At 38.7% G+C, this 14,945-nt stretch overlaps 1 long non-coding RNA gene across 1 annotated transcript in view; it reads right to left on the bottom strand.

The window, feature by feature from the left end:
• LOC144209833 (uncharacterized) overlaps positions 1-14,945 on the bottom strand; it is a 57,073-nt gene that overhangs the window by 12,861 nt on the left and 29,267 nt on the right. The window contains exons 2-3 of the long non-coding RNA XR_013329253.1: positions 7,842-7,966; positions 3,617-3,664 (exon numbers count right to left, since the gene is read on the bottom strand). This is a non-coding gene — a long non-coding RNA (uncharacterized LOC144209833). The remainder of the gene's footprint in view (positions 1-3,616; positions 3,665-7,841; positions 7,967-14,945) is intronic.

Below are 14,945 nucleotides of genomic sequence, written 5' to 3' on the forward strand. Positions count from 1 at the left end.
TTACATTACAAGGTTTGTGAACTGGTGTGAGATATAGGCTATGGTGTCACACTGCATTCTCTCGATCCACTTTCCAGTGTTGCCTTTATTTATTTTATTACTATGCATACTACATACATAGATAGTACTTGGACACTGTACTTTTCAACCTGTTACAGTGCGATCAATATGTGGATTTTTACAGGATAATGAGGTCCATGTCTATTGCTGTGAATATCCCTGTTGCTTACAGTCCAAAACTTCAGTGTTTATTTTATATAATATATGTATATGATATTTCATTAGAGACTAATTAAATAAACCAAGCAATGGGTGAAAAATGTCTGTAATACTATTGTGGGCCATGGCGGAACCCACTGGGGGGATTGAAACCTTGATCACAGAACTACGAGGCCTATGTACGAACCACTGACACACCATGCCGTTCGCTTAAGTTTATTTTGAGGTTAAAATTTAAAATGTTTCCCCTGTTTTCAGTGTAAATTGCTCGCTTTCAGAATGGGTACTCCATCACTGCAATGTTTTAAAACACTTCCAGTTAGTCATTTTTACCAAAGCAGACCCCATTGGGACGTACATATGTACTGTACTGACTAATATTCTAGCCATTGTTCTTGTAACACATATTTCTTTATGCTAATCTTGTAACAGACGGCATGCTACACTTGAAATAAAATGTATTGTAAATTGCAGAGAATAACACTACACATTTGCAACATAATTTCACCCGCTGCTATTATATACAACGCCACCCTAAGGCTGGAATTCATCTTTTCTCAACATCCCAGTGTGGCCTCAAGTTGACTCAACCTTAAGTTCACCCCTCTTTACACACCCCGATTTCCTTGCCACGCTAATCTCTTGGGTGCATTTTACTGCACATGATTCGCTTTTTGTCTCAGGCTTTTTCTTGCCACCCCAGGGCAGGTATCAGTAATGGCCTATACAGAAAACGACATTGAAGCAGGGCCTATAGTGTTGATCCTAATGAGAGTGGGAACCAGCAGACACAGACATAGACTCACACACTTAGACAAACACAAATTTGCTTCACATTGTTCTTACCGGAGCCACAGGGGAATTTGATAATTTAAAATGTTTTTTTTTCGCGGCCACATGACAGTTACTAGATTCTCAGAGCTTTTATGTAAAGTGGCACTCTTAGCCAGAAAAAAAATTCCGTCACCAGCACACAGTGTTTAAATATAAACACCCGGCCGGCTCTACTTTTTTTTCTTTGAAATCTAAATTAGTAACAGTCTCAAAAAGTGCTGCAGTCAACTGAACAAATGAGTCTAACCACTTATTTAAACTACATTCTTAAAGCTATTCTGTATTTGCAGTCCACTATCGCATAAAACACCTTTATAACGATTCCCACTATTTATTATATTATGATTCTGTCTTTTTACAAATAAATAGTTTTATCAGGGCAGCTAACTTCACTTTTGAGCAGTTAATAAAATTATATTATAGACTGCAGACTAGTGATTTTGTAGTGTTGTGCAAGATTCTTTGTAAATCCACGTGTTTCCATGGTTTTGTAACTGCCTATGGGTCCAAATTCATACATTCATTCATTTTTCGGAACCACTTATCCTCACAATGGTCATGGGACCCCCCTTATTCTTGGTTTCAGATCCATTACATTAAAATCCATTGATATTAGTAAAATAATTAATGACATTAAATTGCAACATCTCAAATGAGGTTAAATATTTAATGCAGACTTTGTTTGCGGGATGTTTTGCTAAATGCGAAGTAGGGAAAAAAAATGATCCCCCCCTGGATGATCTCTGGCTTTAATGTAATTCCTGTGAATAATTACAGATAATGACGCTCAATTATGCACCTAATGCTAATATGACTAATAGTGTGATTTAATGAATACAGCCCTGACAATTTGGGATGTACTAAAGAAGATTATAAATAAATGAATGCAGGAATTTATGCTGTCAGATTTTTAATGCCTTCAAAATCCACGTCACACATCTCTATTAAAGTGCACGTCAAAATCGTCTCACTAGGCACTTCCTTTGGAACACCTGCCAGACATGTTTTGCATATGTTTTAGAGTAGCTGAATTAATTATATATAGTTAAAGATGAGAAATATTGGCAATTTTAGGGGCTGATGTCTAGTGTTTGTAGCAAAAAGATTTATTTTGATATGAACGGTTACTTGTCCATTAGTGACCTTTGAATGAATGACAACTAATTCAAGTTGCATCCCCTATTTCCTGCCCAAAGTCAGCTGCCATATGCTTCCCCCACCCCCATTCCTTGAGCACAATCCGTATAATGGATGGATCGGTGGTTTTATTATTGTATGCTGAGCAACATTGAGACAGACAGCTACGATGACATAGGGGTGTTTACTGTTGTCTATAGGTGTCTGCTTACATGCTCAAATACCCTTCATTGAGTATTTTATATTGTTGTGTTTTATTTTTTACCCCTCCTCTTCGTCACTTTATGCATGCAATAACGCTGTTTCATGTATTTCTTTTTTGTTTGTTTGTTTTAATATTGCAATATATATTGATTGAAAATGCAGCCAGATGGAAGAGGATTTGAGAGGGAAAAAGGACAGGAATAAGAATGCAAAGGAAAAGACATTAATAGATGTATCGGTAAAAAAACAGCCTAGGAAAGTTACTGAAGTCATAAGAGTTGTACATCGTATTCAATCCCATGGTCGCAGAGGGATATAAAAGTAAATCAACAGCATCGCGCATATATTTTCATCATCAAAAGGGGGCTGGATTTATCGTGGAGACATTAAGGTGACACGAGACCATTAGGTAAGAATGGGTTATATTGTCTCCATTGCTGCTTCTGGCGCGAACAACAACAACCATACCTAAAAAGACCACCAATACTTCTAGGTACACTACTTCAAATTCACCATCATTAATACACATCATTATTTATGCCATGTCACAATACTTTGTTAATGCTGACTGTTTTATTTTTTCATTCCCCACTCAAGGTTAATGCAATGATTGTAGTTAGTTGAAATATAAAACATGACCTTTGCTCGGGGTGCCAACACCATTAGCTAAAGGTCAAATGAAACAACGCATTTAACATTAACCACCGAGTCAGTGGTAAGGATATTGATCACATTAAATTACACTAGACCCTAAACTTCATTGGTCACAGTTCTAATGAAAACGACTACGTTTTGTAAAGCACAATGACCTTTGTGTCTGTGTATATACATTATATAGTCTGTGGGTATGCATGAATGTGTGTTTGGGTACACACATTCATACATGTCAAGTATAGTTTCTCCTTCTTAGAAAATATGTCTATCTATTTTTAAGAAATTATATAAAATGTGGCATTGCAATGATTAAAATGAAAAAAAGCTGTATCTAAAAATCTCTTTTCCCCATTGAAATTAATGGAAAATGTATTATGTAATCCACTCCAGCCCCCACAAAAAAAGCACCCACGTTATTTTTTAAACATGTTTGAAAAGAAAATATGCCCTTACCAACAACGTTGTACTGTAGGAGAACAAACCGCTGTTGTAACGTTCTCTATATATTCATTCTATATCCTGCATTGTGAACAACAAATTGTACAACTATGTTGAAAAAAATTCTTACCATTTTGTGGAGGGCTGCTTCTGTCCCACAGGCCTTTTGCTTGACACCCTGAAGCAAGACAATAAATATACAGCGATCAAAGAAAAGCAATAATTACTTTGACAATTTACATGTGGCCTTTTGTTGTATGGTGATGTAGTTATACAAATAATAAAGACCATTGCAAGCTATTGGAACCCTCACAGCAGCATATAACCAAACATAATGTGTACATAATAATGCCAGCCTAGCATTGGTAAACTTGAAAGAGCTTTATTCAGTTTCATATATTATAGTTTTATGTGAACTTGTAACTAAGTTACATCCATTCATTCAATTCCCATACTCCTTATTTTCCCAAAGGATTTAGGGATGCTGAAGCCTAACTCTAGTCAGTAGGTGGGGGATGCCCTGAATTGGTTGCGAGCCAATCGCAGAGTACAATAACACAAACAACCATTCACACTCACACTCATAGCAAGGGGCAATTTAGAAAGTTCAGCCAGCCTGTCATGCATGTTTTTGAGATGTAAGAGCAAACCAGAGTACCAGGAGAAAACATACACAGGCATGATAACAACATGTAAACTCCAGGCAGGAAGGTCGTAACCTACTGGGGATTGAACCCTCGATCTCAGAAGAGTGAGGCGGACAAGGAAAAAATATTCTAATAAAATCTAAAATGACATCTTATTCTATGAATTTAGATCTTTTATTTGTGCAATTCTAAATTTAGTGTACAAATTGACGCCAAGACTGGATTTTCTAGCTAAGGCTACTATAGGTCAGTTACTAACCAGTTTGAAGTTGAGGTGAGCAATAGGGGTTACAATGGAATAATGCATAGCAACTAGATTTTCCAGTTGGTCTTGTTTTGCTCGCTTTGTATGAATTCAGCTTCCACAAATACCCGTATTTGCTGGTATAAAAGTAATTCAACAGAATGTGACTATAAAAAAAAAGAACAGGACAATTATTCTTGTAATATTTGGACAGACTAATTCATTCAAATGATAAAAGTGGTATGATTTCCCAAAGGACGTTATGATTATGTCTTAATCATTTTCAAATAATTATTGTATGACTTATAAGCATTGTCAAATATTGAAGATTTTTCTGTTCCTCATAAAATATACACAGCTTCTCCATTTTCAAATATTAAAACCTTCGTAATCCCTCGTGAATTTTATAAATTTAGATTCTTAGCCATTTGTAGCATTTTAAAGGACACGGATGGACATGTTCTCGGGTAAAGGAATTGTGTTGATCCATGTGGGTGGTGTTGACCTCTACTTCCTCTTAACACACATGACTTTGCAATGCACAGACTGGTGTTTATAATGGAGGAAAAGGACAACCTTTATGATGAATTAATAATTGATGGAGTAATTGGACGGGCCTCCGACTAGGTCAAGGAAGCCCAAGGTTTTGCCTCTTAAACAGAGCCATTATTCTGCTTTGTGTGTCCAGGAAAGGGCAAACAGCAGATCAAATATTCACCATGAGCAACACACACACAATTAGCCCTGACCTAATGTGGCTGACTTCACAGAAAGTCTCAATTCGAAGCTAGCCACATCTCCTGGCGGTCACCTTGCAGGAGTTGGTCAACAGTGCAGCTAATATGACCACTAACATCAGTGGCGGTGGGAAGGATGTTCATCAGACTGTGTCAACAGGGTGGTAGACAAATGGTTGAATATAAATGGGAAGGGCAGGGATAATGCTTAAAAATACAATTAAACTGGATGGCCTCAGAAATGCCTAATGGGAGTGGCACGTGAGCATACTGTCATGCACGCCCCGAACATGTCATTCTTGCTGACATCCCTCATCGCATCCCCCCCTAATATGGAGATAAATGCGACCAAGCCCCACTCTCCACCTTAAATGCCAATGAGGTTTGCCTGTCAACTTTTGACATTGTAGATCCGTTAAGGCGTAATGATGTTAAATATCTAATATTTGGTGCTTAGCTGTGCACGCAAATCACAATGAGGTCAAGTGGAATTGAACTCTGGCATCGGAGTGCCTTGCAGATTTTTGTAGTTGTCCCATTGAAGACAAATGGTATGTACTGATTGATGAGTTCCTCAGTTTGAGGCTTTATAAAAGAGTTTGCTAGTGAGATCACTTGGAAAAATAGCAAACATTTTGTCTACAATTAGAAATAAGCTGTGGTTAAAATACTGAAGAAGGCTAAGACTTAATATTTGCCAATAAACCAAAAATATATATTAATGTACTAGTTGAAAGCAAAGTTGAATACTATATTTTGGAGATAAGTGGTTAACATTTCCTGGATTTAGTATTAGCAAAATCAATAGTGAATTGTTGGAATTTGTTTTGGAATTGTTTTCAACGTGAGCTTATCAAACGCATTGTCTCTGCAAATGCATTGGTAAAAAATTGTTTTCACTGCCCTACTCATGTAAGCAAAATAAAAAAGGGGGGTAGCACCTCTCAGATGAAAGTACAGTTACACAAAAACTGTCCTCGAAAACCAAACCTTTGAAATATTGAATGTATTTTCATACAGTTCTCGTTTTGAATCTAATTAATGTTGGGGCCAATGAGTTTATATAACCCTCCCCCACCTGATTATGTATTATTGAAAAAGGAATAAGAGCTAAGAATGGCTCTCTTTTCAACAAAAATGGAACACTCAAGTCTTGTGGCCCAGACGACTGCTTTGAAATGTTCTTTTCTGCATCTCGGAGTTGTGTTGCGGCTCAGTCGATCACCTTGCAAAGATTCTCTCAACAACATGACAACTGATTCCAACAGATGTGCAGAGATGGGGGCAGTCGAGTGCACGAAAAACACACACACACACGCACACACACACATTCTCTTCTATGAACGGAACTCGAGTTGAAAAGCATGCATTGCGACATGAACATCAGACGCAAGCAGACTCTACTGTAAAGCGATCCCCTCCTTTTCTCTTTCCCTTCTGTATTGAAAAGGGAGTGCTTACACATAGAAAATTTCAAGGCTACACGAGTAAGATCAAGTAGAATTTTTACTGGACTAGTGTTGAATGAGTATCCCATGCTGCATCGACAGAAGGGGTGCTATCTAATTAGCTATTCCAGTCCATCTCTGAGATGGTGCTTGGGGCAGGTGGGGCCGTAAGGAGCCGTCTGGATCCCTGCTGTGATGAAAGGAGTCTGGTTGTCACACAGATTTGATTGGATGGTTTTTAATTGCTATATTCTGGTTGGATGGCACATTGGTTAATTGAAACCCAACCCCGTCTGTGAGGTTGCTGGAAATACATGTGTAACATATGGCATGGGGTAAATATTGTAGATTTGTGTAGGTACAGAGGTAATGGTTTCAGTAGCACAAAGACTATTCTTTGTTTTTTTTTTGAATGTACCATTCCACCAATATCTCAAAAGGTCCGGTACTTTTTCTTGATGACCAATTTTGGGAGATTCTTTACCTAAGTAGAAAACTATAAAATGCAAATTGTGGAGACATCCTCTGCTCTGTTGAACTCACGTAGATCCCTTTTGGCTACTTTGGATGCAAAGATGGATCACTTTCTATTATTTTGTGTCACTTTCTGCTGATTTTGTGAAAATTCTGAGTCAATCTATGTGGATTTTGGGTCACAACACTTTTTTATTCTATGGTAAACTGAAAAAGTGCTCACTCCTGAAAAGTTTTCACATTTTCAAATACCTTTGTCATGTCGAAGACAAGACAAGAAAATCGATCAACTTTCAGTTAAAAACTGTATTGTAAACAATCTTTATATTTCCACCATGGGGAGAAGTACAATCCAGCCACCATACAACAAGCCATGAGTTATGAGAAACCAAAATAATAAAACAGCAATCCGTGGACAATTGACTGACCAAGTGCAAACCCAAGATCTGGGTCTTATTGACTTACTGTCAGTGTAATCCATATCATAACCATCTGCTCCAATCCTGTGTAACACCAGCAGCATATTAGCTGTGTGTTTGAGGGTTTCAGCTGACAGTAGCTGGAGGGCTCTGCGGAGTCATTTGGCAGAGTACCTGTAAAGCCACGCAGCATGATTCCTAATTCTGCTATTGTGTCTGCTGAGAGCTCAACACTTGTCTTCCTTTCCTTTGACATAAGCGTTCACGAGGGTTGTGCTGCCTCCAGATTGAGACAAGTCTTAGGATATTTAGTGTTTCAGATATTTCTATTACCTTTGCCCCACAGAGAATGTTAGCGGTTTAATGTGACATTTATAGAAACTTACAATCAATTAGGACTCCAAAAGAAGTGTTGAAACATTTCTGTGGGCTGTATGCTCGGCCAACAGCTTTATACACCCACTCTGTGATGCCTGATGTATCTGATTGGCTCATTCATCTCCCACTGAGTCTGTAAAAATAAGAAAAAAAGGAGGCAAAATATAAGAGATGAGAATAATATTCTACTAGTATGTCATACAATTTTAAAATAAGTGACGACACTTGTTTTGTTTGAAATGCTCTGTGTAGTTTTCTTCTTCTTCAAGTATTAGCTTCCTCGGGTAGGATCTGGTCTTTTTCTATAATAGTATGATCAAGCAAATAAAATTGAATGTTGCCAGTATTTTTTTAGACTGCAAACCATCTGAAACTGCATTACAGTGCTTACCCTGGTTGAAAACAACATAGTAGAGGACTGATTAACTGGTGAAATCCATACATTGTAAGCCACCCATGAATGCAATGTGGAGAAACAGTAGAGAACATAGATATCTGATGTGGTACACTGATTAGCTAATCTGAGTTCTAAGGGTTAGATCTCGGCTTCAAGTTGTAGATAGTGTTCATGTTTTCCCATTGTGTTAGCTTTTTCTAGGTATTCTATGAGTAATTGAAGACTCAAAGACTCTAGTTGTTAAGATGTCAATGTTAATGCGCATTTGTCTGTACATGCCCTTCATTTGGCTGGTGACCAGTCTAGTAATTAAGATACTATTTTAGTAATGACTTCAATGTAAGGCACAATATAATACAGTTATCATGAGTGCTGATACAAAATGTCTGGTCATAGCTCTATTGATGTAGCTTTTCATTTTACAATTGGAAATGTTCACTGCTTTTGAATCATTCAAATATTGTATGTTTTTTGAAAAGCATTGGTAAATTTGTTGAATGGTATTGGTTTCTTCTGCTCCTAGACACTTCTGTTTATGTCAGCCCAGTTCGTAATAAAAGGCACATCGTTCTGCAGCCCGGGATGTCCCTTTGTGAGCTCTTGGTACAACAACATATAATAAGCTCTGCAGGCAAAAACACACTGAGGTCATCCGCTGTCAACCAACTCCAATAACCTGCTGTTCTGTGCTTCCCAGAATCGTTGGATGAGCTAGTCAAGCCCTGGTCGAGTGTGCAGCCAACTGTCCATTTTTGGCTTTTTTAATGAAATCTGGCGAGTTCCCCTATTCCACCGTGACATAAGTGAAATAATATAGCATAGGCGTGTCTGTCTGGAGGCCTATTTATTCAGCAACCAGCCCCTTTCATCCGCTCTGGTCTCGACTTTGACCCTGATATGACTTTGAAACCCAGAGCAGTGCAAATTTCACCTAATGTTTGCTCAAATTTCACCTCACTTTCATCAGCTTGTAACTGAGGATTTCTGTTTTACTGTCTGTATGTCACATATTTGATGGGGCTTGGGAGAGGGATTCAAAGGGGGAAGGGTGTCGAAGGGCATGCAGCATGATCGGTAGGCAGCTGAGATCTTGTCTTTGTCACTAAATATCAAGTAGACTGCTGGGATAACAAAGCGTGACAATGCAGGATAAAGTGTTCCAGAGGGGTGTTTATTCCACGTCTGCTCTTGTTCACCTGTTATCACTCTCGATCCCCTCTCTCTTCCTTACCCCCCGCACTCTTATCCAAGGTCTGATCCCTGTTCTTTGTTTTAATATCTGTCCCTCCACTGGGTCAATGTCAGAAGATGAAAACATTTTGAGAATACAAAGAAGACCAGTAACAGTTTAATAATCAAATAACTTCATAACAAAATACAAAGTAAGAGAACCATAAAAAACACAGACAATAACTCTGTTGTTATTGGCTCAACCTATTTAATCCCATTATATTTGAAAAGGGAGAGCTGTTTAGTGTCTGAGGAAGAGTCAAGCATTTAGTGAAAACATAGCATAATCGCAGTACTTCAGATTCATCATTTATGGTTGTTTCTTGGTTAATTTACAATCCTGACAAAAGCTTATTCAGAAAACAGGACGGAGTGAAATCTTAATCATTATAAAAATCATCATCCTAATAATCAAAGTTGATGTGATCTTTAATTCATAAAGTAGATGACAATTTATTAAGACATTATAAATAATGTCTCTAGATATAATGGTGAACTCAACCATACGGACAATTACTTTTTTTTCATTTTTAATTATTCCGTGCACTTTTATTAACTGTGAAAAAGCATGTCTTTGGCAAAATCTTATTAATGATATTGTCAATCTTCAGCTGAAAAGATTATGTTTATTATTGGTTCTGGCACTATAGTCGATCATAATGCATTGGCTCCACTTTTGATGGTGACTTTTCACTATTCATCAAAACAAAATAAATGGAGCAGTGAATTGAGGAGCAGCCAAATGTTAAGAACATGAGTAATAAAAACATGTTTTATCGGTTATTCAGATATGAGAAGTGAATAGTACGTGGAGAAGAATGTTGAGATTCATTTCATACCAAAACATACTTTTTAGTTTGATGCCAAAAACCAACCACAGGGGCATTTTAGAAGTTTTCTGAATTTTGTGGACGGGCACAAAAAGGTTTGAAATACCATGGTGTACTTTTTTTACTCTTTAGAATTAGCATGAATGCATTTGTTGACTTCAACCAGTGGCTGAATGATAATCCTATGAAGACCAAGACAATAAAAAAGGCTTTTCTGGACAAGGGACCTGTCTGACTGGCCCTGGATCAAAAGCAAATACATTACCTCACCTTCAAGTTGGCAAGAAGCACACACAAGCCCAACCACTCACCCACACACAAACACACACTTACAGACAAGCTCATATTGGCCAGTACAGGGCTTTTGCCTCAGAGGGGAATTAATTTGTTTCTTTTAAGGGGCAGAGACAACATGAGGAGCCTGTGGTGTTAAATAGAGATGATCATTGAGCTGTCCAAAAACATATGGAGATGGACCCTGAGAGACACGGGCAATGAAGATAAAGCTGTTCTCCAGCAGCCATGAGCACTAATGTAATAGGCTTGGCTAGACAGATAAACAACATAGCACCTCTGGTGAGTAGTCAACCCCCTTATAAATAAAAGTTAAGACGGATCCTCCTTGTTCTGACTCATTATAGATTGCCTCCCTCAACAGTCAGCCCCTCCCCCACTGCATGCCATCAATCTCCCTAGCTCTCCATAAATGCCTGCAGCCGATAATTAATGATAGATTGGTGGTTAATGAAAGATTTAGGTGGCATAAAGGATGCTTGGCAATCTGCTGGCGTGTTTGAGGCTTTTGAGCTTTGATTGCCAATGGGCCATCAATTTTGCCCCCGAAGACACGTGAAGGTAATGGCCTGACAGTCAAAGCAACGACAGTTTTAGGTAAAGGTGAAGCAAATAAATGGAGGGGGAGGCGGAGGGGTCCTCGTGGTGGTCATCATTTGTCACACACAGCAGAAGGCATCGCAGAGAGTCCTCGTGACAATGTAGACAGCCGTTTAACCTCAGCCTACCCCCCCCATCACTGCATGCAGAAGAAGGGCCAGCGAGATCACCTGGGAGGATTCGCTGTCCTCCTTACAGTTGAAAAAATATTTAATTCCAACATAAAAAGGTTACTTTACAATAACACATCCTTCTTCCCAGTTTTCTCTCCGTCTACCCCTCCACAGCATTCAATTTATTTCCTTCAGTCCTTCAGACTCATGGTTCACTAGGTACAGTAGTGCCCCCCACCCCCTTTCTACAACTGCTGGCTTATGAAGTTTCCATGGCAACTTGTCGCATCCACTCTTGTTTTATTCCAGCCTGTTGGGACCCCATAGGGTCTACGGCTTCAAGCTAAAACACCAGGAAGCTGAGTTTAGTGGGGGGAGAACAACCTGCGGCAGCAGTGAAGAGAGGGATTGCTGGAGAATTGCCCATTGCCCCCGCTCCATTTAACCTGCTATGAGGCAGTGGAGCTGAAGCACCACTATGCACCACTATCTTTTGTGTCAGTGAGTCTCCTTGAATCTGGCCAGGCCAATTTCCATGCACAGGATGATTGAAAAGTAACTACCTCTTTCAAAATACTGATTTTGAAATACTACTTCTCATTTTTGGGGGAGCATGCCATTATGTATGCAATCACATCTATGTTTTTGTTGATTTCCAGGTTATTTTCTTGGTGGCACAGAAGTGTAAAATAGAGGTAAGACTTGATTTGAATTATTTATTTTAGATCTTCCTGTAGAGAACATTTTGGAATATATAAAATTGTGCCCAAAACATATAATTTTATTATCTTAGGTATTATATCTCAGCTAGGTAAGTATGTAATATGTGATCGAGATCCCTCACCAGGTCAAAGATGTTCACTTATCTGAACCTTAATTTCCTGCCTTTCAAGGTAACAGATGTGCCATAACATAGAACTACCGTATCCAGCTAACATACTTGAGACAGAATATTGTCGTGCTTGAGAATATAATCAAGTTTCAGATGCCATCAAAGCAAGAAATAACAACATATCTTAATACTACATACTTAAAACACAGTAAAATAATAACCGGCTGCAATTACTGCTCAAAATATCATGTTGCAACACAACAAAGACCCAATGAGCAATTCCTTGTGATGCTTGATGAACAGAATAAGTGGTATATATGTAAAAATAATAACATTATTGGAATAAAGGGTAGTAATTAGGAGTTAATATTCACATGGTGCAAAGCAAAAACAATTCCATCTTCACTTGTCATCAAAATATCAAATAGATAAAGTACAAACTGACTTTGAGCTCATTTGCATAAAGTTTCACTCTAATAAATCACAACTCTAACTTAATTTTTGCAAGCAGCTCACATTACCATTCAGGGAATGGAGGCGCCATTTTCTTATGGCATGTAACATTAGAATAACTACTGCTGAGCTAATATGGATATCTGATATAAAATTGGATCCCAGTAGTTCATTTCATTACTTAATTATCAATTCAACTCTGCAGGACCTTCCGAAAGAGAACAGATTTAATCTGCTATAGTATAAATTGGTATTTCTAATTTGATTTCGCAAATTTAAAAAATTGAAATGCATATTAAGTGGCCTTGACCAGTCATTTCTCTGGATGATGTTATTAATTACTTCAAGTTATAATACAATTGCCATGCAATGTGCATAACCCCTCACTCTTACTTGTGTTTATAACATCAACAAAAACTGCACACATCTGATATGCTTAATATGATTCCTCCCACATAAAAAAATGCATAGAATTTTAGTCATTTCATTGACACTTTCCCGTTAATGTGAATATGATCACCTCGTACTGCAATCAGTGCAAAATCCGAAGACTTCGGGTCAAGTTGAGGAGGGGATGATATCGAGAGACGCCTTAAATGAAATATTATTGATGGAAACTGCTCACAGCACAAAATCAGTTTGGTGATTTATTGAGGAACATGGATAGATGTACGTATTAGCATGGGGAGGATTTGGCTCATGAAGAGACAAATTTATGAAATCACTTAATCTGTGGTTCGAAAGGATAATTAGGGACAATTAATATGCATCCTCCTAATTGTTTATCCCACTGCCAGCATAAACCAATTAAAACACAACCCAAACCCATCAATTCATCCCCTTTTTATGACAAGGGTATTATAAATGACCTCATCATTCATGGGAAAGTTGTTGGACAGAAATATAAAGATGATAATGAGTGGGAGGGAGTAAAATGACAAAATGCACAAAACGCTTTTTGAATGGCGATTGTTTTAGCCAACATAAAACATTGCAGGGATCGGAGCTCTGCAAGCAAACCCTGATTTAAGACTGAATGCCATTGGGGGGCAGATAGTAGATCATGAATGGTTCCACTGTGTCTCAACCGAGAGCTATAGAACTGCACACACACACACACACACACACACACACACACACACACACAAACGTTGGCGTTCACTATACACACTGGCACCAACTACACACTCCTCTAGCCCAATCTTTTCATTACCTTGGTGTCACTATGGAAACCCTGCACACCATCACTCCCACAACTGTCCTCTCCTGAGAGATCCTCCAGGCTGTATGGGAAGGATATTGAAGCATGACTGAAAAGAATGGATTGGCTGCTGGAAAACCTTTAAAAGGACAAGTGTTTCATTCCTCCAGTTATCTGTCCACACCTGGGCAAAAAAAGGTGCACACAACAGAACCCAAAAGGTGGGGATGTTTACGCTCCACTTGCTTACATGTACCTCAAAGAAAATTGGACATGATTAGTCGCGGTTTATCTGCAACCATGTGTAAACACCACATGCAATGCATTTGCCGCTTACTATCAGACCGGGGCACAAAAGGATCATTCTGTCAGCGCAGTGATCTCATCGCAGAGTAATCTCTTTCACTGTCAGTGCCACGACCTTGCTAGGACATTGGTCAATGGACATTTTCCATATTTTACCACCACATTTCTTCTATCTGTCACAAACGCTCAGCATTATGTTCTTCTTTTTTTGAGGCATCTTCGCTATTTATGATTTATAACCTCACTCCTCCTGCGCCAGATACGGAGTTTCCATTCATCTGTTTGTCACAATAACCTGAGGGGAGGTCCAGATGCACAGGTGATATTACGTAGACGGGATAAGAGTAAGACGGAATGAGGAGTGAACGGCACTCCGAAAACTTCACGAGTGAAGCAAGTTTAAGATAACAACATTAGAAAGAGACTCGGATAAAGAGGAGGAGCAAAAGGACAAATGGGGATGGGACATGACAGGGTGAACGACAGAAAAGGGAGGTAATGAGTCCCTCTTCCAATCTTGTGTTGTTGAGCATAGGTAGTAGCCGAGCACACATTCCATTAGGCAGTAAATATTGACTCAGCAGTGAACAACTGGTTTCTATTGCATAGCAAACAAAGCTATTGTGTGCCTGGCAGGCCTGAAAGGCCTCTGTTTGCACATCACGCTCAAAGCTGATAAGTAGGCAGTCTCATTCACTGCAGGGGTCTTATATGCACCCCCCACCCAGCCACACACGCACGCACACACTTTCTGAATTTTAGCCGTCTAACTCCCTCTGTGGGTTTAAACTTGGACCGACAACCTTGACTTTCAAGTTGTAAAATGTGTCACAAAAAGCGTCATGAGAGGTTTTTT

Source organism: Stigmatopora nigra, chromosome 16 (assembly GCF_051989575.1).
Source record: "Stigmatopora nigra isolate UIUO_SnigA chromosome 16, RoL_Snig_1.1, whole genome shotgun sequence".
Lineage (NCBI taxonomy): Eukaryota > Metazoa > Chordata > Actinopteri > Syngnathiformes > Syngnathidae > Stigmatopora > Stigmatopora nigra.